Source organism: Diospyros lotus, chromosome 1 (genome assembly GCF_014633365.1).
Source record: "Diospyros lotus cultivar Yz01 chromosome 1, ASM1463336v1, whole genome shotgun sequence".
NCBI lineage: Eukaryota > Viridiplantae > Streptophyta > Magnoliopsida > Ericales > Ebenaceae > Diospyros > Diospyros lotus.
This window is the reverse complement of record NC_068338.1, coordinates 15081473-15106862: the sequence shown is the minus strand read 5'-3', so window position 1 is coordinate 15106862 and position 25390 is coordinate 15081473. Positions and strand designations below refer to the sequence as shown.

The following is a 25390-nucleotide window of genomic DNA, read 5'->3' as shown; positions in this document are numbered from 1 at the left end:
CATTGTACAACATAGCTTCCCATGAAACTCATGTCCCAGGTCTCTCATTTTGTACATAACAACATGGAATGATTGAACAATGATGCATTATAAATGATTTTTTTTTTTTTTAGTTTTAATCTTTGGATCAATCAGTAATAAATTCGAAAGTAATATGTTGCGTCTTATAAGGTTAATTATATCAATAATCACTCAACTCTACATTCTGTTACTAGTTAGTCACTGAATTTTGAAATGTTACCTGTTAGTCACTAATATTTTAAAACTGTTACTGTTTAGTTATTAAATTTTAAAATATTACCTATTAATCATTAATATTTTAAAACTGTTTCTCATCTCTTACTCGTGAATTTAAAGTTTAGTGACTAACGAGTAACGGGCAAGAAATTATTTTGAAATATTAATAACTAACGATTAACATTTTAAAGTTCAATGATTAAGTAGTAACAATTTTAAAATATTAATGATTAATAGTTACCATTTCAAAATTTAGTGATCAAACAATAATATAATGCAAAGTTGAGTGATTATTGGTATAATTAATTTTATTTTATATGTTAAAATTTTTATTTTTTTATCTCCTAAATATATAAATATAATTGTAAATGAAAGATATTATATAAGAAGGTGAACAATCATAATGTATGTACAAAGTGACATTAAAAATTCAAACATGAAAATAAAGTCACATTGGATAATAGTTATCCATAGAGATGATAAAAGAAAAAGAAAGAATTAATTAGTTCCAGTTATCACTTTGTCCATACATTATAAAAATCATGTCAATGTGACAAGAATAAGAACTGTGAACAGCAGTGGCGGCCCAGCCCCACTTGTCTTTCTCTTTGAAATAATGCAAAGGTTGTTGAAAACTGAAGCCTCCGAGGAGCAGCAGAAGCTAGAAGCTTCCGACCGTTGCTTCGCCCTCTAGAACTTGACTTCTCCATCGGCCGCTCAGGAAGACTTCTTCGATGCCTTGAGCTTGAATTTCAGAAATCGGAATCGATTTGAGCAGGCAAAGAAAGAGATGACAATGGAAAGATCGAACACGACGGGAAGCAGCGGCGGAAGCACAACCAGTAGTGGCAATAACAGCGGCGCAGTAGTGGTGTCGATCGAGTGCCTGGGAGGCAGCTCCAAGGCGGACGAGTGGTCCGCTGACATGCTGCAGACTGGAGACATCGTGGAGGAGCTCCGGATAGGGAACGGCTACTTGTCGGTGACATCGCCGTTCAAGAATGGCAGGGCCGGAGTCCAGAAAGTTCTTCACAGCTCTTTCAAGGCCAAACAGACGTCCATTCTCGTCCGGGTCCGCCGCGGCCACCACGACTTCGCCGAGTTGCAGGCCTGCATCGTCCCGAACGACGCCGCCGGCAAGAAACAATCGTATATGCTCCGGTCCATCCACGATCCTAACTACGCCGTCGGATTCTTAGATCGGACGGAAGGCGAGTGCCTCGCCTTGCAAGGTGACGTTTTCAACCGTTCGATCACGTTGACTTCTTGACTTCTTTAAATTCTGTTTCGCTCCCTGTTGCTCACGCGAACGCGATTCACGCTCCCCTCCGCACATGCCGGCTTCCCGTTGAATTAGTCAACGGCCTAAATGCTTATTTACGCAGAAGCCCCTTCACTATTGCTTAGTGTCACCTAATACCCCTAAGCGACACAACACTACAAATTAATCCCTTAAATTAGTTTAAGTATTTCATGATTTAGGTCACTTGCCCTTTATATTAATTGTAATAATAATAGTGAAAATAGAGGTGATTGGATACGAATTTGTTTAATCAAATGCCTGAGCTTTCATTCTAGTCAACTGAAGATTAATGAAGCCTACTCATAGATACCCATTTTCCTTCACCCTAGTCAAATTAAGGCTCCATCAGTTAAATAGAAGATTCAAAGATTCAATTACAGAGCGTAGAGCGAGACAGTATTTACTGAAATTAAATATTTCAGTAAGATAAACTAATAAGATGATTTTACTGAAATTAACAATAAGTCATTTTCTTTGATTCATTGGTTGAATATCCTTAATAATACTCTCCAGACCATGTGCTTATTGTACTATTAACACATATTCCTATGACTTTTAGATATGAAATTAATATTCTTTTTTTGTTCACGAATTACTAACAACAATCATAAATGCAAGGGTTGAAAATGGAAACTTTTCAAGAATACTACTACATATAGAGTGATTTCCTTGTTACAATTGAGAATGGTGGAAAATAATACATTTTACCATTTGTACTGTTCCAATGAAATGGGGTTCATCTGTCTATCCCTAGTCCAGATTGTCCTGTTTTGCTTGGACGGCACTCCTAGGCAAGAATCCTTCAGTAGAAGTAGTTGCCATTCTTGTGAAAAAATTTGGAAGTCTCTTGAATTAATGAATCTGGAATGGTCATAATGACTGATGAGTTTGGATAGTTAGCTAGGTCAAAAGAGAAAAAGAAAGAAAGACACCTCAAGATCTAAGTTTGAAAATCCCCCTTTATTGATTGATTAGGTAGCTGAAGTGACAGGAATTTATTTACTTTGTTTTGAAATTTACTTATGTTGTTTTGTTTTGACTTACATGCATGTTTAGATGATAGAATCATATTTGATCTGGGAATTAGATAGAGTTATATTCAATTTAGAGATTAGCTTTTTTTATAAGGTTGTTATCTTTTAGGTAGGTTTATCTTCTCATTGCCTATAAATAAGGCAGATAATGATTGAATAATATTGACCCTCTCTTGATTTTCCTCCAGGCTTTGCTGCTGCTTCTCCTTTCTTCTAGCTTTGCTTCTTATCTTTCTTCTAAAGCTTCTACTTTTTCTTCTTTGCTTCTTCTTCCCCTATTTTCTTCTATTACTTACTCCAAATCTTTGATCATTTCACAATAGATTTGGTATTGGAGGAATCCTTTGATTGTTCCACGTCATGAAGTCTATACAATGAAATAAATGGAAAGTAGAAAGGATTAGAGATAGTCTGTATTAGTAGATCGCTAGCTAACGCGCTCTCTTAAAGAGTATATTTGCCTCCTTCTGCTTTGGATTGGTAGCACTCTTCTCCCAAAATACAACTATCTCTCTGGGTGGTTCTCAATAGAATCTGTTATGAACATCTGTTCTTACCTTATGCTCCAAAAATATATGATATCAAAATAATTGTATGTTAAGTTTGTAGCAAACCAAAAATGAGGAACATCAAAAAACCTTTCCTTCTCACTCCTATTCTTTTCTAAAAAGATGCACTTGTATAAATAGCTAAAGAGAGAGATTTATTCTTTTTATCTGTCCTTCAGTTTTCAAGCTAGAAAAAAGAAAACCACCAAATCATGTTAATGTTGGGTTAGATATAGATAGTTAGGAGTTTTTAGTAGGATGTGTGGAGTTTGTCACAATAAGTGCAAAGACTAAGTCAGGTAAGGATAAAATGTTAAATAATAAATAATAATAATGTAAAAAATGATAGTCACATCCAACAAAGACTTGTGCCAATCTTTATTATGGTCTTCCACTTTTGTTTTGCTTAATATTTTCAACAATCTTTTGTTTGTTGCCTCGGCTTGTCTATTTCCTTGGGGATAATAAGGTGAAGACTTATAATGAGAGCTATCTTAAGCTACCAATTGCCGGCCTACCAAAAAATTTACAAATCGTGTTCCATTGTCTGACAAGAATTTACAAATGGTGTTACAAATGCCTCACCATGTTTCCAAATAATGGATCAGAATATTAATGGTAAATTACAGGTTTCAGAACAGAGGTGATTTCTTTCAAAACAGACTGACCAGAATGCAAGAAAGATGTTTCGGTTCAAAATTTAGGACTTCTATTTTGAAAGAAAGTGTCCAGAATATAAAAAGGCTGATCTGTTTTCGAACAGAAGATATTTGTTTTGGAGCAAATGTCCAGGATGCTAAACAGGTGGAAAGTTCTGAAACTCCCGAAAATCTTCCAACTTTGTGCATTAATGTGAGTGATCAAATGAAGTTGAATTGACTTGAAATTTGGATATGTTATAGCTCTTTCAAGAGGATGCCAATGAGGTATAATTTCTCATATTTGGATAAAATTTGCTTGGTTAAACAATCGAATTAGGATGAAGTGTTCGAATGAGATTGCATTATGAAAATTAACAAGAGGCTCATGGAATGAAATTTAGTTATGCCCCAAGGAAAGGTGTTCACACATTAATGAGGATGTTTCTAAACATCGAAAAGTTATTAAAGTTCAATAATAATGCTTCTTAGATCAAATATACCCATTGGAAGTAAAGCAAGATTGCTACAGGACAAGCAACATAGTTAAATATTTTTTTAACTTTATCCCGATTCTGATGATTGGATCAACGTCGAAATCAAAACAATCACATACGTAATAAAATAAATCTAATATTTAGATTTTCGAGTCATTTGCGGATCCAAGCCGTCCAAGCGTTCGACCTCTAATTCGTGATATGCAACATGCGTCCTTTGGTGAGGAGAGCAAAATAAGAGTGCTAACTCCTTCTCTTTTTCGTGGCTTGTGTATGGACTGAAAGAACCTTCTTGTTTTGAATTGATGCCAAAGGAAACAGAAGAGAGTGAATGACAATTTTTTAACTCTTAAAAACCACAAAACATTCATTAATTTGAACAACCCTTAAAGGGGTATTTATAGAGAAGCAAAGCCTCATAGGATTTTTTAAACCCTAATGGATATGGGCTGACCCTTTTTATCCTAGTCGAACTAGGAACTTAATTAAAATGGTTTTATCCTAATCCAAGTAGGAACTTAATTAAATGGTCTAAATCCAATTATAAGTTTAAATAAAATATTTGATCCAAATCCAATTTAACTCAAATATAATATTTAATTTAATATTTGACCCAAATACCCTATTTAGACCAAATATTAATTTAAGTCCAAATAATATATATATATATATATATTTTTTTTCTATTTGCCACTCCAACAAATATAACAAATTATTAAATTAGAAACTCCTTCCTAATTTAATCAATTGCCATTTTAGAAATTTTTTTCCTTTATGACGACCCCTCATCAAATCGACGTCATTACATCTATTTGTTCTTTTTTGTGAGAATCTACGATAACACAACTTCTTGTCGAAGTGTTCCATTTAAGCATACGTCCGCTCTTCTGGTTTAAGCTAGGGACCGTACATTTTGCGTATGACTCATTAGATTTCCGAATATATTGGCAATGTGTCTGTACTAACACATAAGACAAGATTGGCCTCTAGCAAGGCATCATGCTTATCTAATTATTTAGAAAGATTCATAGTTCGTAAACAACTTTTCACGAGCATGGTTACCGTATAATTCGATCATCTCATTAATGTATCTTCTGTGATTTCAAGTCTGACGATATGTTGCTTGATTACGATTACATGAGTTTTATTTGTTCCTCCAGATATCCTTACTCAATAGAAAGTGAATCAATAACTCATTATCGATCTCTTTCACCATGGCCATGGATTTGAAGTGAATATCTATCGAAGGTGCCTTAGATACATCATCATCTTTCAAGGGATAGACGAGTCCCATCTTGGTTATGCACCCATCTCCATAAGCCACACGATATGTCCAACAATCACCTATGTGCAGCCTTTATCTGGACCCATCATAACGATGCCAAAGCATATCGATCTGCTTATGAGATGACTGTAATAACTTTAGGTCCAAGGATTAGTTACACTCATCTCGTATAAGAATTTCATCAATATATAATCAAAATGGATTCTCATGCATAGTCATGTCCAGTGACACGTTCTCCAACATTGGTTACCTATGTACTTGTCTAGGCATCCCATGCCTATGAGTGTGAGACCCCCAACGCTATCAGATAGTAAAAATATAACACATACAAGTTTTACCACAATTGTCATTGTTCATTCTTGACATTGCTACAACTTGGGACATTTAATGATGCTTACAAACTATGATGCATCATTTTACATCTTTATAGATTAATCACAGTATACATCATATGGACTTCTATTTAGTTTCATCTGGTTATTACAATAATAATAAGAAACTAATAAAACGACTTCTTGTAAAATTGAATAACTCTTTATTCAATAATAAATATGATTGCGATTGTCAGTGTACAACATGGCCAATTTGATTGGGTCTAGAGCACCTACGCTAACAATCTCCTACTTGCCCTAGAGCTAATCACTTATGTATCTCATATCTGATGATTGAACATGACTTTCATGTTTCTCTTGGGATAGAGCTTTAGTGAAGGGATCGACAATGTCATCCATCGACACTTTCTGTATATATGTCACCTCAGCTGATAATCTCCATTATTAGGTGGTGATGCCGCAATACAAGTTTGATCCTTTGATGATACTGTGGTTCCTACGTTTGCGTGATGGCTTTATTGTTGTCACAATAGTTGTTATTGGATCAATAAGGTTGAACACCCCTCCAAGTTCATCAATGAACTTACGGATCCATACAACCTCCTAAGCTACGTAGGAGGTTGCTATGTATTCGGCTTCAGTTGTTGAATCTGATACTATCTCTTGTTTGGAACTCTTTCAACAAACGGCTCTGTCGCTTAGGCAGAATATGAATCCCGATTGTGACTTAAAATCATCATGGTCGGATTGAAAATTGGCTCCCATAAACCCCTTCACGGTATGCTCTTTTTTTCCATATACCAAAAACATCTCTTTAGTCCTTCTAAATACTTAAGGATGTTCTTCACTGCAATTCAATGTTTCTCACCTGGATAAGCCTGATATCTATTACATATGCGACATCAAGCCTTGTACATAACATAACATACATGATCGAACCAATGGCCGAGGCATACGATGCCCAACCCATTCTATCTCTCTCATCTTGTGTCTTTGGGCACATGGCCTTGGAGAGATGTATTCCATATGATATAGGAAGATTTCTCCTCTTAGAATCTTCAATGCTAAACATTTTTAGCACCTTGTCCATGTGCGTGCTTTGGGAGAGTCCTAGCAACCTCCTAGATCTATTTTTATAGATCCTTATTCCCATAATATAGGTTACTTCTCCCAAATCCTTCATGAAGAAATTTTCTAAAAGCCATCTTTTAACTGATTGCAGCATGGGAACGCCATTCCCTATGAGCAATATATTGTCCACATATAAGACTAAAAAGACCACCGCACTCCCACTAATCTTCTTGTAAACACAAGGATCATCTTCATTTTGTTGTCAAAACGTTAATTCCAACTTCGAGATGCTTGCTTTAGACCATAAATGGTCATTTGTAACTTATAAATTTTATTTGCATGTTCGTGGATAACAAAACTGTCAGATTGTGTTATATACACATCCTCAACCAGGTTTTAATTAAGGAAAGTTGTTTTAATATCCATTTGTGAAATCTCATAGTCATGATAGGCAGCTATTGCAAGCAGAATCCGAATGGATTTTATTATTGCCACAGGCGAGAAGGTTTCGTCATAGTCAATTCCTTGTCTTTGACTGAAACCTTTGGCCACGAACCTAATTTTGTACGTTTGTACATTACCTTCCATGTCAGTCTTCTTTTTGGAGACTCACTTACACCCAATGGGTCTAATACCCTCGGGTGGATCCACCAAAGTCCATACTTAGTTAGCGTACATGGAATCTATTTCAAATTTCATGATATCAAGCCATTTCCTAAAGTTAATGTCTAACATTACTTCTTCATAGGTGTTTGGTTCGTCATTCTTAATCAGAAACACATCTCCATGTGTCAAGATAGAAATCCATATCTCTCAGGCTCATGACAAACTCTCGTTGACCTACGAAGTCCTTGTGTGGAAGATTGGAGAATTGACACAACATCTTGTGTCTGATCTTCCTCGAGTTTCTTAAAAGGAGTACTTGTTTGTGGTTCGCCTCGAATCTCCTCGAACTCAACACTTCTTCCACTAGCCATAACATCTAAGAATTCTTTCTCAAGGAATACAACATGCTTGGCAACAAACACCACACATTTTGTTCTTGTGGGTGGTAAAAGTAATATCCATTTGTTTTTTTTTGAATATTCCACAAACAGACATATCGTAGATTTGGGTTCTAGCTTATTACTGTCAACATGCTTGACATAAGTTTCATAACCCCAAATCTTAAGGAAAGACAGATTTGGCTTATTTCCTTTCCATATCTTATATAGAGTCTGAGTAACTGACTTACTTGGAACCTTGTTCAAAACAAAGATCACGGTGAGGAGTGCGAATCCCCAAACTGAAATGGAGCGTTTAGTGCGACTCATTATGGACCGAACCATATCCAACAAGGTCTTATTCCTCCTCTCAAACACATCATTCATCTCTAGTGTTCCAAGTGGAGTCCATTGCGAGAGAATCCCATTATGTTTCAAGTAATCTAGAAACTCACTGTTCAAGTATTCACCACCTCGATTCGATCGAAGTACTTTGATGTTTTTCCCAGTTTGTTTCTCTACTTCAAATTCGAATTCCTTGAACTTTTCAAAAACCTCATATTTGTGTCTCATGAGATGCACATAACCAAAACGTGATCTATCATCAGTAAAGGTTATGAAGTAGACATACCCACCTCTAGCCTAGGTGGACATGGGCCCACACATATCAATGTACACAAGCCCTAACACTTCTGTAGCCCTTTTTCCCTTTCCTTTAAAAGGAGACTTAGTCATCTTGCTAAGCAAACAAGATTTGCAAGCACTATATGATTCATAATTAAATGTACGAGTCTCTTTTATATGGCCAAAACGATAATGCCATAAATAAGTGCTATTTAAATCACTTGATTTAAGTCGCTTAATATTTATGTTATTGACAGGAGTATCAACATCAAGGACATACAAACCGTTACGCATTGTTGCTTTACCATAAAACAACTCATTTTTATAAAACAAACAACTATGGTCATTAAATAAAAATGAATATCCATCCTTATCTAAATAAGAAATGGACACGATATTCCTAGTCAGATTAGGATTGTAGTGATAGTTATTCAAATTCAACACAAGCCCAGAGGGCAATGTCAATGGAAAGGTTCCTACAACTAATGGAACAACCTTTGATCCATTTCCCACGTGTAGGTACACTTCTCCCATTATTAATCTCCTCTTATTCCTAAGCCCCTACATAGAAGTGCAAATATGAGCACTAGATCTGGTATCTAATACCCATGTAGACTGATCAGAAGTAGATAGATTAACTCCAATAATATAAATACCTGAAGTGCCTTGAGTAGAACTCTTCTTACTCTACACTTCTACAAGGTATTCCTTGCAATTCCATTTCCAATGGCCCAGCTTATTATAGTGGAAACAAACCGCATCCTCCTTGCCCTTTCGGGCTTTGGTCTTCTAGACTCTTCCAGATGACGCTTTGAAAGAACTCTTCTTCCTTTTGACTTTCTTACTCTTGCGCTTGCCCCTATGCGCCTTGGGCCCTTCAACTAAGAGAACACTTCCCTTGGCCTTTTCATCAATTTTAGGCTTAGCCTCTCTTAGCATGTACAACAACTCTCCAAGAGTCTCTTCCATAACTGTCAGGGAGGGACTGTAGCACCAAATCTAGGGTAAGTTTTTGCATCCATACCCAAGTTCAGCTCTGGAAACCTGTCGATAAAACCTATCATCTTCATGACATGCTTCTCAACAGAGGATCCCTCGCTTATGCGACACCTGAAAAGCTTCATGGCGACGTCAACATGTTCATGCCTTGTTCGCTCCTCATAGAGGTCCTTGAGCCTAGCCATGATCTCATAGGCGTTATAACCCTTACACTGTCGCCTATGTTCCGGGATCATGGCAGCCAAGATGATACACCAAGCGATGGTCATATCACCCTTGTGTATCCTCCAGGCCTCATGTGCTACTATTTCCTCAACTAGTGGCTTTGCAAGAAGAGATCTCTCTATCGCATAGAGAATCTTGTCATACGTGAGGACTATCCTCAAGATGATCTCCCAGTCACAAAAATTAGTCTCGTTGAAGGTATTATTGCCCCTAATTGTCGATTTTATCAACACGTTTCCAGACATTCTGGATCAACAATCGAATATAGAGATATTATTATAATCATATTGAATTACGAAATCATAAATTGTAAGAAGTTACATTTTTATAATTGCTCCCACTATTTTTTACGAGTTTGCCACTCTCAAGATGTGACTCAAGAAATCCTGTTGGAAGATTTCCTAGTAGGCTAGAATCTCATCTCGCCTCGCACAATCTTGAGTGACTCAACAAATTGTGCTAGGATCGATTAGGTAGGTACTTGTTACGAATTGCATCTCCATGCAACTCTTAGACGCCTTGGGTTGACAACTGCTTGTCATGCACATCTCATGTGACCTTTGCCTCTATACTCAATGAGCCTTGATTAACTCAACAAACCCACTTTTTTAGTTAAGTCAGACTCATCATTTAGGGACATCTCATGGCCCATGAAACATAGGTATCATAGGTGACACTTGACCTTGAGTGACTGAACAAATCAAGTGCTAGCTAGAGCCCTAATGCCTCATAATGATGGAAGGCAAGTTGGCTTAATATTAACGAGAGATTTATTTTATTCATTTAGGTCTCATCACATGCAACAAACAAATTAATAATGCATGATAAACGAGTCAAACCGGTGTATGGTATGATAATAACTATGGTTAGCCCCCTCGAGCCATAGAAGAGAAGCTAGCAGGTCAAATCTAGGTGAAGAATCATAACCTACTTCTCAAGCACATTCTTTAAGCCTTCGTTGGTCTCCAATCTTGTCTTTCAACTTGGCTCTCTCTGCTTTCATACTACAACTACAACTATCATACTACTTTATTCTATTCTACATACATTACATAGAATAAAAATCCCAAGTTACATTTAGGGGGATGAGATAAAGAAATGATATATATAAGAGGTAGGACACGTAGGCCCTATTTCAAAAAATCAAATTTACAAGAGTTCATTTCCAACATAAATAAAGTAGATCGATCAATCCCATACCATACACCCATGCAATTAATCTCATTGAAACGCTTTCAAACAAAATTAAATTTGATAATTTTGAAAACAAAATTGTTTCAATTGTACTTGGGCTTGGCTCTATCTATTAGTCCAACTAACAAGGCTCAACAGGCATTGGATCAATTAATACATGTCAAACATACACAGCAGCCCAATAATCAATAAAAAGCCAATTGACGGCTCCGACTCATTTCAATCACGGCCCATAGGTGTCATACACTCACGGATCGGATCGATCGAAAAGCCAAAAAAGGCCAAACAATTTGGTCGGGCCTCACCCGAGGGCATGAATCGCACTGGGTAACTGACGGGTCAGCCTGGATGCTTGCCGTGGGCCCTCGGGGGGAGGCACGACGAGAGCGAGAGAGAGGGCTGCCTGACTGCTGGCTAAGTAAGCTACGCCTGTCACATAGGACGTGGGTCTCGTGGGGCGCAACTAGGCGCGTACAGGCCACGTGGGCCACGCCCTGTTGGGCCGTGCTACACCCTGCCCTTGTGGGCCGCCCCTAGCCGTGGTTTCCACTTGCGTGGGCTACATTTTTCGACCTTCCGGTGCATCCGTATGCACCCCGAGTCCTCGTTTCGCCCTTTCGTGTCACACGATCTTTTGCCCTTTAACAAGAAATGTCTTGCAATCCAAAAAAAAATACAAACGCAAGAATATTTATTAATTTCGCAAATATTAACATAATTAAATTCGCAAGCAAGGAATTGAAATATTTCGACGATGGCTCTGACACCATTGAAAGTAAAGCAAAATCACTTTAGAGCAAGCAACGTAGTTCAAAATTTTTGAACTTTACCTCAATCCCGATAATTGGATCAATATCGAAATATAAACAATCACATATGTAATAAAAATAAATCTAGCCTTTGAATTTTTGAGTCGTTTACCGATCCGAGCGAGCAGTCAAAGCGTCTGGTCTCTAACTCGTAATACGCGACATATGTCCTTTGACGAGGAGAGCGGAATGAAAGTGTTAGCTCCTTCTCCTTTTCGTGGCTTATGTATGAACGAAAAGAACCTTCTCGTTTCGAATCGATGCCGAAGGAAAAGGGAGAGAGTGAATGGCAATTTTTCATCTCTTGAAAAACCACAAAACATTCATTAATATGGGCAATCCTTAAAGGGGTATTTATATAGGAGCAAGGCCTTCTAGGATTTCCTAAACTCTAATGGATATGGGTCGGTCCTTTTTATCCTAGTCTAACTAGGAACTTAATTAAAATAATTTTATCCTAGTCCAACTAGGAACTTAGTTAAATGACCCAAATCTAACTATAAGTTTAAATAAAATATTTAGTCTAAATCCAATTTAGTCAAAATATAATATTTAACAGTGTTCTAAAAGCAGCTAGGCGTTAGTCGGGTGCCAGGCAGGAGCCTAGCGCCTAGGCAGGGCCTAGGAAAATAACTTTTTTTGTTTTTTAAACTTTGTGATGTAATTTGATGTTATTTTCAATTAAATCAAAGTTGAAAAGCATTAATAATGCAACATAAACCAATAATACAACAATAATGGAATGACAAGTGAAATATAGAATTAAATATGAGAAAACAAATTGTTGTAGATCAGTTCTAGGTTCAATAAGACAAAAGCAACAATAATGCAACATAAACCATATTTGAAGAATCTAAGTATCTAGCAATCTAATTGGACTTCTTCCTCTCCATATTCTTCTAATACATGATCTTCATCAGACTCAAAATCAAATTCATTGAGTTCTTGTTCATCTTTTTCTTCTTCTGATTGGAAATCATCTTCATGAAACTCTCTCATCTTATAATTTTCTGTTTTCAATCTTACACATATATTATATAATAATATATCCAAACGGACCAAACCACATAGCCACATATCAATAGTGGATAAATAACATTTTAATTTAGTCATACAATCAATACTATAAGCAAGTAGCTAAGTGGATTTCTTGGAAATATTATAGAATATATATAATTAATAATAAAAACTAAATATAAATCTAATAATTATATATAAATAGAAAAGAAAAATGAAATAAATAAAAAAAAAACCAGAAACCGAAACGCATCAAACGCAATAACCAGAGGAGAGAGAGAGAGAGAGAGAGGTTACGACGGAGATGGAGCTTGCCGCGGCGGAGATGGAGCTCGATGGCGAGGACGAGGGCGGCGGCGACGACACTGAGGCAACGAGGACGAGAAGGACGCGATGGATAAGAGGCGGTGACGATGAAGCTTGGCGACAAGGATGGAGCTGGACGTAGCGACGGCGATGAGCTACTGGCGAGCCGGTGAAGCTTGGCGGCGTTGAGGCGACGACAACGTTGAGGTGAGAAGAGAGTGAGGGGGAGACGCTGAGAGGTTGGGATTTAATGATTTAGCAAAAAAAACCCTAAAAATGGCTGATATTTAAAGCCAATAATGAATTGGGCGCCTAGGTAGGTGCCCAAGTCGGCCGATTACTCGGGCCGGCGCCTAGGAGGCCCGACTAGGGCAATTTTTGGGCGGCTAGTGGCCGCCTAGTGCCTAGGCGGCCGCTTAGCCCGATTTTTAGAACACTAATATTTAATTTAATATTTGGCCCAAATATCCTATTTAGCCCAAATATTAATTTAAGTCCAAATAATATATATTTTATTTTTTTTCCTATTTGTCACTCCAACAAATACAGGAAATTATTAAATTAGAAACTTATTTCTAATTTAATCAATTGGCATTTTAGGATTTTTTTTCCTTTATGACGACTTCTCGTCAAATCGACGTCATTACGTTTATTTATTTTTTTTCGTGAGAATCTACGATAGCACAATTTCTTGTTAAAGTGTCCCACTTAACCATACATCTGCTCTCCTGGTTTAAGCCAGGGACCATACCTTTTGCGTATGACTCATTAGGTTTCTGAATATGTTGACAATGTGTCGATATTAACGCATAAGATAAGATTGGCCTCTAGTAAGGTATTATGCCTACTCAATTATTCAGAAAGATTTATAATCCGTAAACAACCTTTCACGAGCATTATTACCATGTAATTCGATCTTCTTATCAATGTATATTTTGTGATCTCAAGTCTAGCGATGCGTTGTTTGATTACGATCACATGAGTTTTCTTTGGTTTTCCAAATATCCTCACTCAATAGAAAGTGAATTTATAACTCCTTATTGATCTCTTTTACCATGACCATGGATTTAAAGTGAATATCCATCGAAGGCGCCTTAGATACATCATCCTCTTTTAAGGGATAGACAAGTCCCATTTTGGTTATGCACCCATCTCCATAAGCCTCACGATATGTCCAACGATCACTCATGTGCAGCCTTTGTCTAGGCCCATCGTAACAATGTTAAAGCATACCAATTTTCTTATGAAATGACCGTGATAGCTTCAGGTCTAAGGATTAGTTACACTTATCTCGTATGAGAATTCCATCAACATATAACTAAAATGAATTCTCATAGCGAGTTATGTCTGGTGACACGTTCTCCAACATTGGTCACTTATGTACTTTTCTAGGCATTCCCATGCCTATAGTGTGAGACCCCCAATGCTATTAGATAGCAAAAACATAGCACATATAAGTCTTACTGCAATTGTCAATATCCATTTTTGACATTGCTGCGACTTGTGACATTTAATGATGTCTACAAACTGTGATGCATCACCTCACATCTTTATAGATTAATCATAGTATTTATCATATGGACTTCTATCTAGTTTCATCCGATCATTACAATAATAACAAAAACTAATAGAACGACTTCTTGTGAAATTAAATAACTCTTTATTCAATAATAAATATGACATGCCCAATCTGATTGAATCTAGAGCATCTACACTAATACCCACTCTTAAACCAAATAAGAAGCAATGTCGGTTAATTAAGGGTGCAACCCGCTGGAGGTTAAGGGTTAATGGAACTTAACCACAACCCATGGAGGGTTGAAAGTGCTACATGGATGGTTAAGTTTTCACTAGTCAGGTTAGCAGGAAATTAAATTAAATTAAAAATTATTAGGTTTTGGAACAGTAATGTGCTTGGGAGGATAGGGCGTTACTCATGGGGATTGTATGGTGCCTTCTATAGTATAGTGTATAATTGTTGAAGCTAGAGCATTTCATGCTTTGAACTTTTATACCATGGCTATGCTGTGGTAGCCATGTTAGCTGCTGAAATTTGCAGAGATTGACTTTTTCTTTGTGATCCTAGAGCAACGCTTCAAATCTGACCCACTTCTACCAAAAATTACCTAAGTCTAGGTTATATAACATTTAATCTTGGCAAAAACATAATCCAATCCCTAAATAATGAAAACTTAATTACACAGGGATTAGACAAATTAAAAGAAAGTATTTTATCTAAAGAATTTACTGACGTAAGGTTAGATCTAATGTCTACATTACTAAAGGGATAGTATAAGATTAGTTTTTGGTTTAAGAAATTAATTGTTAATATGGGATAATATTCCCTTTTTGGTTATGTGTCTATTTCGGAGAATATAAGGTCAAAATGGTATGTAATGCAGAAGGTGTGATTTGGTTCTGGTTCTAATTAATCTCCAGGAGCATTGAATATGCTAATTATAGCAATTTATCAGATGTTCTTCACTTGCTATTTGATGGGTATCTATGCCTGTTTTGTTCCTGGGCATAATTTCAGTTCATTGGGGCAGCCATTGCTAAGGACTAACCAGCATGCCTGTTGAATATATAGCATAACTGATCAGAGTCTTTAACATTTTCTAGGGCATGGGTATAAGTGATCAATAGGAAGATGCTGTCTGAACTCAAAATTAAATTGTTTTGCAAGTCAAAGTTTATTCTTGGAAACTCTCCTTTGTTATTTCTCCTAATCATTTCTGAAGGTACTTCTCATTTCTCAAGGTGGTATTGATGAGCACTTAAAAATTTTATATGGTACAGTGTTAAGCATGAGGGTGAACCTTGGTAGTTAGTAGTAATGGTAAGGCTGCTCCTTTGTGACAGTGTTAAACATGAGGGTGAGCCTTGGTAGTTAGTAGTAATGGTAATACTGCTCCTTTGTGACTAGAAGGCCACGGGTTCAAGTTATAGACACAGGCGTTTGCACAAGGATGGGACTGTACAAAAACAACCCTACCTGGACCCTTGCAAAGCAGGGTGCCTCTTGTGTTGCTTAATGCACCGTGGAGAGCTTCTTTTTGCATGAGAAACAGACAGTATTTACAAATTTTCAATATTCTTTCTTCTATCTTTTTTCTCCCTTCTTTCTTTAATGTCAGAATACTAAATTCATGTAGATTCAAGGGCATCCAGAATAGTCAATGCATTAGCCAGGGCTGAACTTCAAGATGGTTATGTTGGGTATCCTTGGGAGAGGAGAATGCAAGAATTGCTACCAGTTCCCAATTCAAGTTGTTTTCTTTCTATGCTTCTCCTTCCAAAGGCTTCAGACATAAGTGCTTCTCGCTACCATGATTTGGAAGACACCCTCGCTAGAGCAAATGCATGGCTTAGTGCCTCTCAGGCATCAGGGGTCCCGATTGTTTTTATGAACATTCAAACAGAACCCCTGCTTACAAAGGTAATATTAAAACAAAAGCATTATGATAGAAATGCCTTAGAAACCGATTTAACTTCTTAGAGGTGATTGAACTACTATCTGCTGATGCTTATGGAATTGGGCCACATAGGCCTCACATTGATGTGCATGCAATGGATGTATGTGTTAATACAGCCAACCTTGTAATACTTACTGGCAAATGCAAGAATTATCAGATGCAAATCTTATCCTTGATTTTCAGTGAAGAAGAAACTTTCCTGAAGTTGTATAAGCTTCAAAAAAAGAAAAGAAAATATATATATATATATATGAATGTGTACCTTTTAAGATTATTAGTGCAATGAATTTTCAGTGGAACACTTTTACCATTCTAATTTAAGTTGATAAGAAAGTGTTGATCTCCTCATTTATTATTAAAGGAATATTGCTAATTATTTATATCCCTTGTCTGTGCATGTATGCTGCATTTCTGATTCTAATGATTGATCACATAATATGGTTTTCTCATAAGTTTATTAGTTATTTAATATTATTATTTACTATATGCCATAACATATAGGGTTTCCTCATAAAATTTAATTGATAAGTTACAGAATATTTATGATTAGATGATCAACTGTAGAATTTTAGAGTAGCTAGCTGCCATAATCAAAACAAAGTAGCTTACTATGGAATAGCACAAAGTGCAAAAAAGTTTTGAGATTTCAGCCAAGTCTAAGTCTATAGTGTATAAATGGACAATGAAGTGCAATGAAGGACAGAGTATCACATAATCTATGGTCTTTCTGTTTTGAAGCAAGCTTGACTAGTTGTGGCGTTTAGCTTGTTTATCGAATAGTGTTGGGAAAATCGGGAAAATGAGTCCTTGATGGCCGAAAATTAAGAGGTGGGGTTGTTAGGGTATTTCAAAGTTAAAAGAGATAAGAGTTGAGAAGATAAAGCTTGGTTTGAGATCAGGTTGTTGGGGATAAAGTTTCAAATTAAAAGAGATAAGAGATGAGAAGATAAAGCTTGGTTTGAGATCAGGTTGTTGGGGATAAAGTTTCAAGTTAAAAGAGATAAGAGATGAGAAGATAAAGCACCAAGAAAGAAGGATATTACATAGATAATCCTATAAAAAAAAAATCAAGTTCAAAGTTGTTTGATTTCATTTATCATGTATGCTTGTATTTTAGGAAGAGATTACTATGTATTCATGTATAAATACCCTACTTAAGATCAAGGAATGGTAGGAAAATAGTCCTCATTTTATTCAAGTTTCCTCCTTACTCTTTCTAAGCTCTCAGGTATAACATTTACAGGTACTCGAGCACTTCTTTTTCAACCTCAAGTTGTTTTTGTTCATGATATCAGAGCAAGCGATGGCTACGACCAATCTTGCTGTGACCAACTCCTCTTCATCCACATCTCACAAGGAAAACCCTTCATCCATTCCAAACTCTATCTAGCCCTCCTCTCTTGATAATGACTCCCTCCAAATCACTCAACATGAATGGAACCAATTTTAGAGAATGGTTCCAATCCGTTTTCCTTGTCCTCAAAGGGAAAGGCAAGGCTGAGTATGTCACCAATGCCATTCTAAAACTTGCCTCAAGAGCTTTGACCTATGAGACTTGGGATGCAGAAAATTCCATTGTGATGACGTGGTTGATCAACTCCATGGAACCTAAGATTGGGAGAACCTACTTATTTTACAAAACAGCCAAAGACATATGGGAGGCTATCCAAGAGATCTACTCTGACTTGAGAAACACTTCACAATGTTTTGAAGTGCGATCCGAAATTTGAGATACTCGACAAGGCCACAAATTAGTCACTGAATACTATAATTCATTGATTGAATTATGGCAGGAGATGAATTTGTTTTACAATATGGATTGGAACTGTCCTGAAGATGGTGTCAAGTTCACACAATTGCTTGAAAAAGAGTGGATTTTTGAATTCCTTCTCAAATTAAACATGGACTTGGACGAGGTACGCGACAGGTTATTAAGTACTAAGTTGTGAAGTCTTTGCAAAGGTAAAAAGATAGGAGAGTCGAAGAAGAGTGATGCTTACCAGCTCCTCTACTGAATTGGACTCCTCTTTATCTACCTTGACAACCCATTAGAATAGGCCACCAATATCACATCAACACAATCAGAAGGTTGGAAAGGAACAACAATGGTGCAGTCATTGTAATAAGCCCAACCATACCAAGGAGACATGTTGGAAACTACACGGCAAACTAGCTGAGTGGAAACCACGTAACCAACGGGAGACAAATCGTGAGCCCAATTTTCCCTTACCATTGAATCAACCAATGACAGAGACAAATTTGGTAATCTAAATTTATCTGTTGAACATAAATTTTTTTTATAGAAACTATTGAACAATCAACAACTACTTAAAGAAGCAGATGCGGCATCCTCTATGACAACTGTTGCTCATAAAGGTAACACCAAAATTCCGTGTCTTACAAATGGCTATATTGATGAAGGGTGTATTATTGATAGTGGTGCACCAAATCATATGACTGGAAACCAAACTAATTTTTTAACCTATGAAAAATTTGATGCTGATATTGAAATCACAATGGCAGATGACACAATTTCAAAAGTAGTGGGTCAATTGATGTGTCTAGCTTAAGATTAAATTTTGTCCTTTATGTTCCAAAATTGAATTGCAACCTTGTATCCATTAGTAAGCTCTCAAGAGACCAAAATTGTGCAATAATCTTCTTTCCTTTTCTTTGTGTGTTTCAGGACCTGTCTTTGGACAGACAATTGGCTGTGTTAGGGAGAAAAATGGTCTCTACATTCTCAACAGTGCTAGTTCTACCTCTATTCCATTACCTAAAAATACTTCCTTGTCAGTTTCTTCTCATTTAGAAAATAATGCTTTGGCATAAACGCTTGGGCCATCCTCGTTTTTTTTTTTTACCTTAAATCATTGTATCCAAAGTTGTTTAGCAATAAAGATCCTTCTCTACATAGTATCTATGCTAAACAAACCAAAAACACTTATCCTCCTCATCCATATTACATGTCAAAGCCATTTCATCTCATACATAGTGACATTTGGGGTCCTTCTCGTTCTTCTTCCTTAACAGGATCTAAAAGGTTTATTAACTTTATTGATGACCACACTTGTATATGTTGGGTGTACCTTATGAAAGAAAAATCTGAGACAAGCAATTTCATAAACATGTTATCAATGTCTTTCAAACCAACATCCAAATCTTGCGCACTGATAGTGGGAGAGAATATTTTACAAATGACTTGAACCAATATCTTATTGATCAAGGTATATTTCATCAAAGCTCTTGCCCTTACACACCCTACTAAAAGAAAGAATAAACATCTACTAGAAGTAGCTTGATCCCTTATGTTTGCTAGCCATGTACCTAATTCATTTTAGGGGGGAGCAATTTTAACTGTGGCCTATCTTATCAACTAATTACCCTAAAAAGCCCTTAACCTCCATACTCCTTTTAGCTGCCTGCTTGATACCTTCCCACACATCCAGTTGCATAACTCATTATCTCCACGTATTTTTGGTTGTATTGTCTATGTTCATGACCAGCAGCCTTAGAAGGTCAAATTTGATTCTAGAGCTATTAAATGTGTGTTTGTGGGATATTTAGCAACTACCAAAGGGTACAAATGCTACAACCCTTCCTCAATCAAATTCTATGTTACATATGATGTTACCTTTTGTGAAAACCAAATCTTTTTTCCCTATACTCTTCAGGGGGAGAAGGTAAGTGAAGATAACTATTGGGATCCTTCTATATCTCTACCCATTTCGCTTCCAACTAAGGTTTATTTGAGGAGACCAAAAGATTCCCAAGTTGTACAGTTGTTTGAACCAAGGCATAGTTCGGAACCCACAAACAAGGTTATGATGGTTGAAGACTTAAACCTTCCAATTGCTCTTAGGAAAGGAGTAAGGTCATGCACTCAATATCCTATATCAAATAATTTAACTTGCACTAAATTGTCTAATCAATACAGGGCATTTGTTGCAAGTACGGATATTGTGGAGATTCCAAAGGACATTCAAGAAGCCTTACAAGATCCCAAGTGGAAAGTTGCTATGGATGAAGAGATGAGAGCACTTTCGAAAAATAAAACATGGGAAGTGGTTGATTTTCCCCAAGGAAAGAAAATTGTGGGTTGTAAATGGATATTCTCTGTAAAGTTCAAGCCTGATGGGGAGATTGAGAGATACAAAGTAAGATTGGTAGCTCAAGGATACACCCAAACATATGGGATTGATTATGAAGAAATGTTTGCACCAGTAGCCAAGATGAATTCAATTAAGGTACTTTTATCTCTTGTAGTTAATCTGGACTGGGAACTTTATCAAATGAACATCAAGAATGCATTTCTAAATGGAAACCTAGAGGAAGAAGTGTTTATGAGAATGCCGTTTGGATTTGAAGAAGGTGATAACATGGTATGCAAATTTAAGAAATCACTTTATGGATTAAAACAATCTTTTAGAGCATGTTTACTAGATTTAGCACTGCTTTAAAGGGCTTCGGATATATTCAGGGACAAGCTGATCACACATTGTTCACAAAACAATCAACAAATGGGAAAAGAACTATCCTAATTGTGTACACGGATGACATTGTAATTACAAGTGATGATTATCTAGAAATTGTAGCATTAAAGACTCACTTGAAAGATCAATTTCAGGTTAAAGATCTTAGTACTCTTAAATATTTTCTCAGTATGGAAATAGCTCGAAACAAACATGGAATATTTGTTACTCAAAGGAAATATGTCCTAGATCTGCTAAAAGAAATAGGAAAACTTGGATGTAAACTAACCGGCACTCCTTTGGAGAGAAATTGGAGGCAGAAGGCCATCAAGAATGATCCATTAGTAGACCGTGAACAATACCAACAGCTGGTAGGTAAGCTAATATATCTATCTCTCACAAGGCTTGATATTGCTTTTAGTGTTAGTGTTATTAGCCAATTTATGCATGCACCTGCAAAGCAACATCTTGAAGCAGCTAACCATGTTTTAAAGTATCTCAAAGGGACTCTAGGAAAATGAATTTTGTTTAAGAAGAGTGACAATAGAGATATAGAAGGGTATGTAGATGCAAATTGGGCTGGGTCTATGGAAGATAACAAATCTACAATTGGGTACTGCACTAGGTTATGGGGGAATCTTGTGACATGGAGGAGTAAGAAGCAATTTGTCGTGACAAGAAACAGTGCTGAAGCAGAATATCGAGAGATTGAGAAATTTCTATGGGATCTAAATATACTTAGAACAAATCCTATGAAGCTGTACAGTGACAACAAATCAGCAATAAACATAGTTCACAACCTAATACAACATGACCGGATGAAGTATGTGTGTATTGACAGATATTTCATCAAACATGAGATGGACTCAGAGGTGTTTAACCTATCCTATGTCTCTATGAAAGATCAGGAAGCTAACATTCTTACCAAAGCCCTATCCAAACCAGCGTTGGAGTTCTTAGTTGGCAAGCTGAGAATGATTGATTTCTATTCACCACCTTAAGGAGAAGTGTTGGAAAAATCGGGAAAATGAGTCATTGATGGCTGAAAATTAAGAGTTAGGGTTGTTAGGGTATTTCTAAGTTAAAAGAGATGAAAGATGAGAAGATAAAGCTTGGTTTGAGATCAGGTTGTTGGGGATAAAATTTCAAATTAAAAGAGATAAGAGATTAGAAAATAAAGCTTGGTTTGAGATCAGGTTGTTGAGGATAAAGTTTCAAGTTAAAAAGAGATAAGGGATGAGACGATAAAGCACTAAGAAGGAGATTACATAGATAATCCTATCAGAAAAAAATCAAGTTTAAAATTGTTTGATTTCATTTATCATGTATTCCTGTATTTTAAGAAGAGATTGAAATGTACTTATGCATAAATACCCCACTTGAGATCAAGGAATGGCAGGAAAATAGTCCTCATTTTATTCAAGTTTCCTCCTTACTCTTTCTAAGCTCTCAGGTATAACATTTACAGGTACCCGAGCACTTCTTTTTCAACCTGAGGTTGTTTTTGTTCAAATAGTATTAAACATTTTAAATGGAGGTTCCTTTTCCAATATATCATCAGCAGTATTAGCGTCCATTTGTCCGTATCCTATCAAAATCATTGCTTCATTTCTTAATTCAATCATTCTACTGGCAGTATGAAGTGTGATTCTTTTCTGGCATGCTTCAAAGTGCAACCATAGTTTTTCATCAGATATGTTACTTGGCAGAACTAGAAGTATATGTAATATTTTATGTGTAACTTTTTATGCATACTTTTAAGAGATCATTAAACAAGTGAAGAATTTATTGCAGATGAATGCACATTAACCTAGATGTGGTTATATTTGTTAGTTTCCTCTGTACGAGGAACTAACTGCTCATAAAATTTGAGACTTTGCTCTGTGTCATTTTTCATGTTACTGCAGATATCAGGGGAGACAGCTTCTTCTACTGTAAATGCTGGGTCATTGTCTGATCTGTCAAATCTTGCAAATACAAGCCTATATGGTTTCGAGGATTACCATGGGGTTGACATTGGAGTAGTCAGAGCAGTTCGCCTTTGGTATTCTCCTCTTGGAGGAGAGGTTTCTGTAGAGATTAAACTAAAAGAAACTGACACAAAGCTTGGTTTTGCCATTAGTCGCACAGAAGAGGTTAGTATCTTAAATTTTGACAGCTCTTGCTCTTTTGTAGATGTCAATCTGAGTGCAAGTCAAGGCTCCATATAATCTAGAAATAGAGCCATTTCCCAATCTGGTAGTTATCTGGCCTTTTCCTTTTCTATATTTTCAGCTTTATTATGCCTTTTTTTCTTCTTTGGGAAGAGCTGGTGCACATTAAAAGTTTGGATTCTCATAGTTGAAAGTAAATTGAAATTCAGTAGTCTATGGTTTGCAGGTTTGAGGAAAATGTATGCTAATTGTTCAGGTTTTATCAGTTACATAACATTAAAAATCTGGACTTTCAGAGTTGAAAATAAATTGAAATTCAGTAGTCCATAGTTTGCAGGCTTGAGTAAGCAAACCAGAAGCAGTCATTTTGAAGATTTATATCTTCTCCCTACTTATGCTTAAAACATGAGAATATTGCATTTAATTTCTTTTTTATGAGAATAGAGAGTGAGCTTTGGTAGCAATGGTAAGGTTGCTCCTATATAACTGGAATGTCATGGGTTTGTGTTGTGGAAATACGAAGCAAGGGCAAAGCTGCATATTAAAATAACCCTCTCTCAACCTCGCAAAACGGCGAGTCTCATGCACCAGAACATCCTTAATCGTTTGAGTAATTTTGATAGGCATTCAATCTGATCTTGAAGTTTAAGGCACTAAAGTGCTTTAAAGAACAATTTTTGCTCTTAGATTACTCGAAGTTGATCTTGCTGTTACACATCTGCCATTTTCTTTGCCTGGTCCTTATCTTGCTGGTCTTTCCTTTCTTTTTCTTCTTTTCTACCCTCATACAGGGATTCATTTACATTTCCTCAGTTATAGACGGGGATGATAATGCACCTTCAAGACGATCGGGACTCAGCAATATGTACAAGGAGGCAAAAAAGAAAATAAGCGACTAGTGGTTTCAAGAGTGTCCAACCAGAAGGTGCTTCCATGGATAGTTTCTCCAACAGGAGCTGTCCGGTGCTTCGACACCGTCTCACTCAGCCAAAAGCTCTCGCTGCACCGGCATGCCAAAGTACCTATTGTCCTTCATGTACTCTTATGGGACCGCGCATTTGCTTCTACTATTGCAGCCACCCCCAGGCTCAGGACGACTCCACCGGTGTTGCCATTGCCAACTGAAATTCACTTGACACGCCCTCCAAACGAGAACCAGATATCACCCTTGCCGCCTGAAGGTCCCAGTGGGAGTGGAGCCCTCAGTGATAGGCCTGAGAACAGGCTTGATAGAGATACTGCCGGAGAATTCTCCTTTCGGTTCCATGATTTCTCACTGCCAAAAAATTGGGTCTGATTTCTTTGGTCTTAGTTTCATCTTGGCTTATCTTGGTTGATGCATGTATATAGACAAAGTTACATAGTTATGTATAATCGTGTTCAGTCACTCACCAGTAGCTCGATATACAAAATATAGGTATGGCTCAATTTTGTGTATGAAGAATACGAGGTGTGGCCTTATCATGAGATGTGGATATTGCAAAAAGTAAGAATGCTACTCTGATTGCTAATTGAAAAATTATTCTCTATCTTGATTAGGTTGATAATTTCTATTTCCAAATGCGTTAACACGTATGATTGCAGTGTGCTTTAGTTATCCGGCTATTTAATGTGACCCTCTTCTTTGTTGTTGTATAATGAAACTAAAATTTAATGTCGCTCCCCAGTAGCTTGATAAAAAATCTTATAATGAAACTAAAATTTATTTAACTACTCTTATTTGTTGTTGTAGATTAAGCTGAGTGGTTTTTCAGTAGTTTTTTTTTTTTCTAGTTTGTGGGTGACATTTGGATGGTGAAATACAAGGTGTTTTCGGATATTCGATCATTGAAACAAGAAGAACAAATCTAATTCATGTATTCATAGTTTGTCTATTTTTTTTTATGTTTTAATTCCCAACTTTTGTATCAAAGCCATCTTGTTTCATAATTTTGATCTGCAAAATTATGAAATTTAAGTGAATGATATATTATGAACTCGTTTGAATTTATTTGATCCATAAATTAGAATATTCATTATTCACATTACTTGTTGCATTTAAATGTGATAATTTTGACCACTTAAAATAATTTACTTAATTATTTTCAAGATTGCTTTTAGAATAATAAATGAGTTTTTTTTTTTTATTATTAGTTTCTTGAAATACAAATTATGCTAGAGGAATAGGCTAAAGAATAAGTGATTTCT

General features: G+C 36.5%; 1 pseudogene; it reads left to right on the top strand.

Annotated features, from left to right (window-relative positions):
• The first annotated feature begins 802 nt into the window (after positions 1-802).
• On the top strand, positions 803-24750 carry LOC127791739 (uncharacterized; annotated as a pseudogene).
• The last annotated feature ends 640 nt before the right edge of the window (positions 24751-25390 follow it).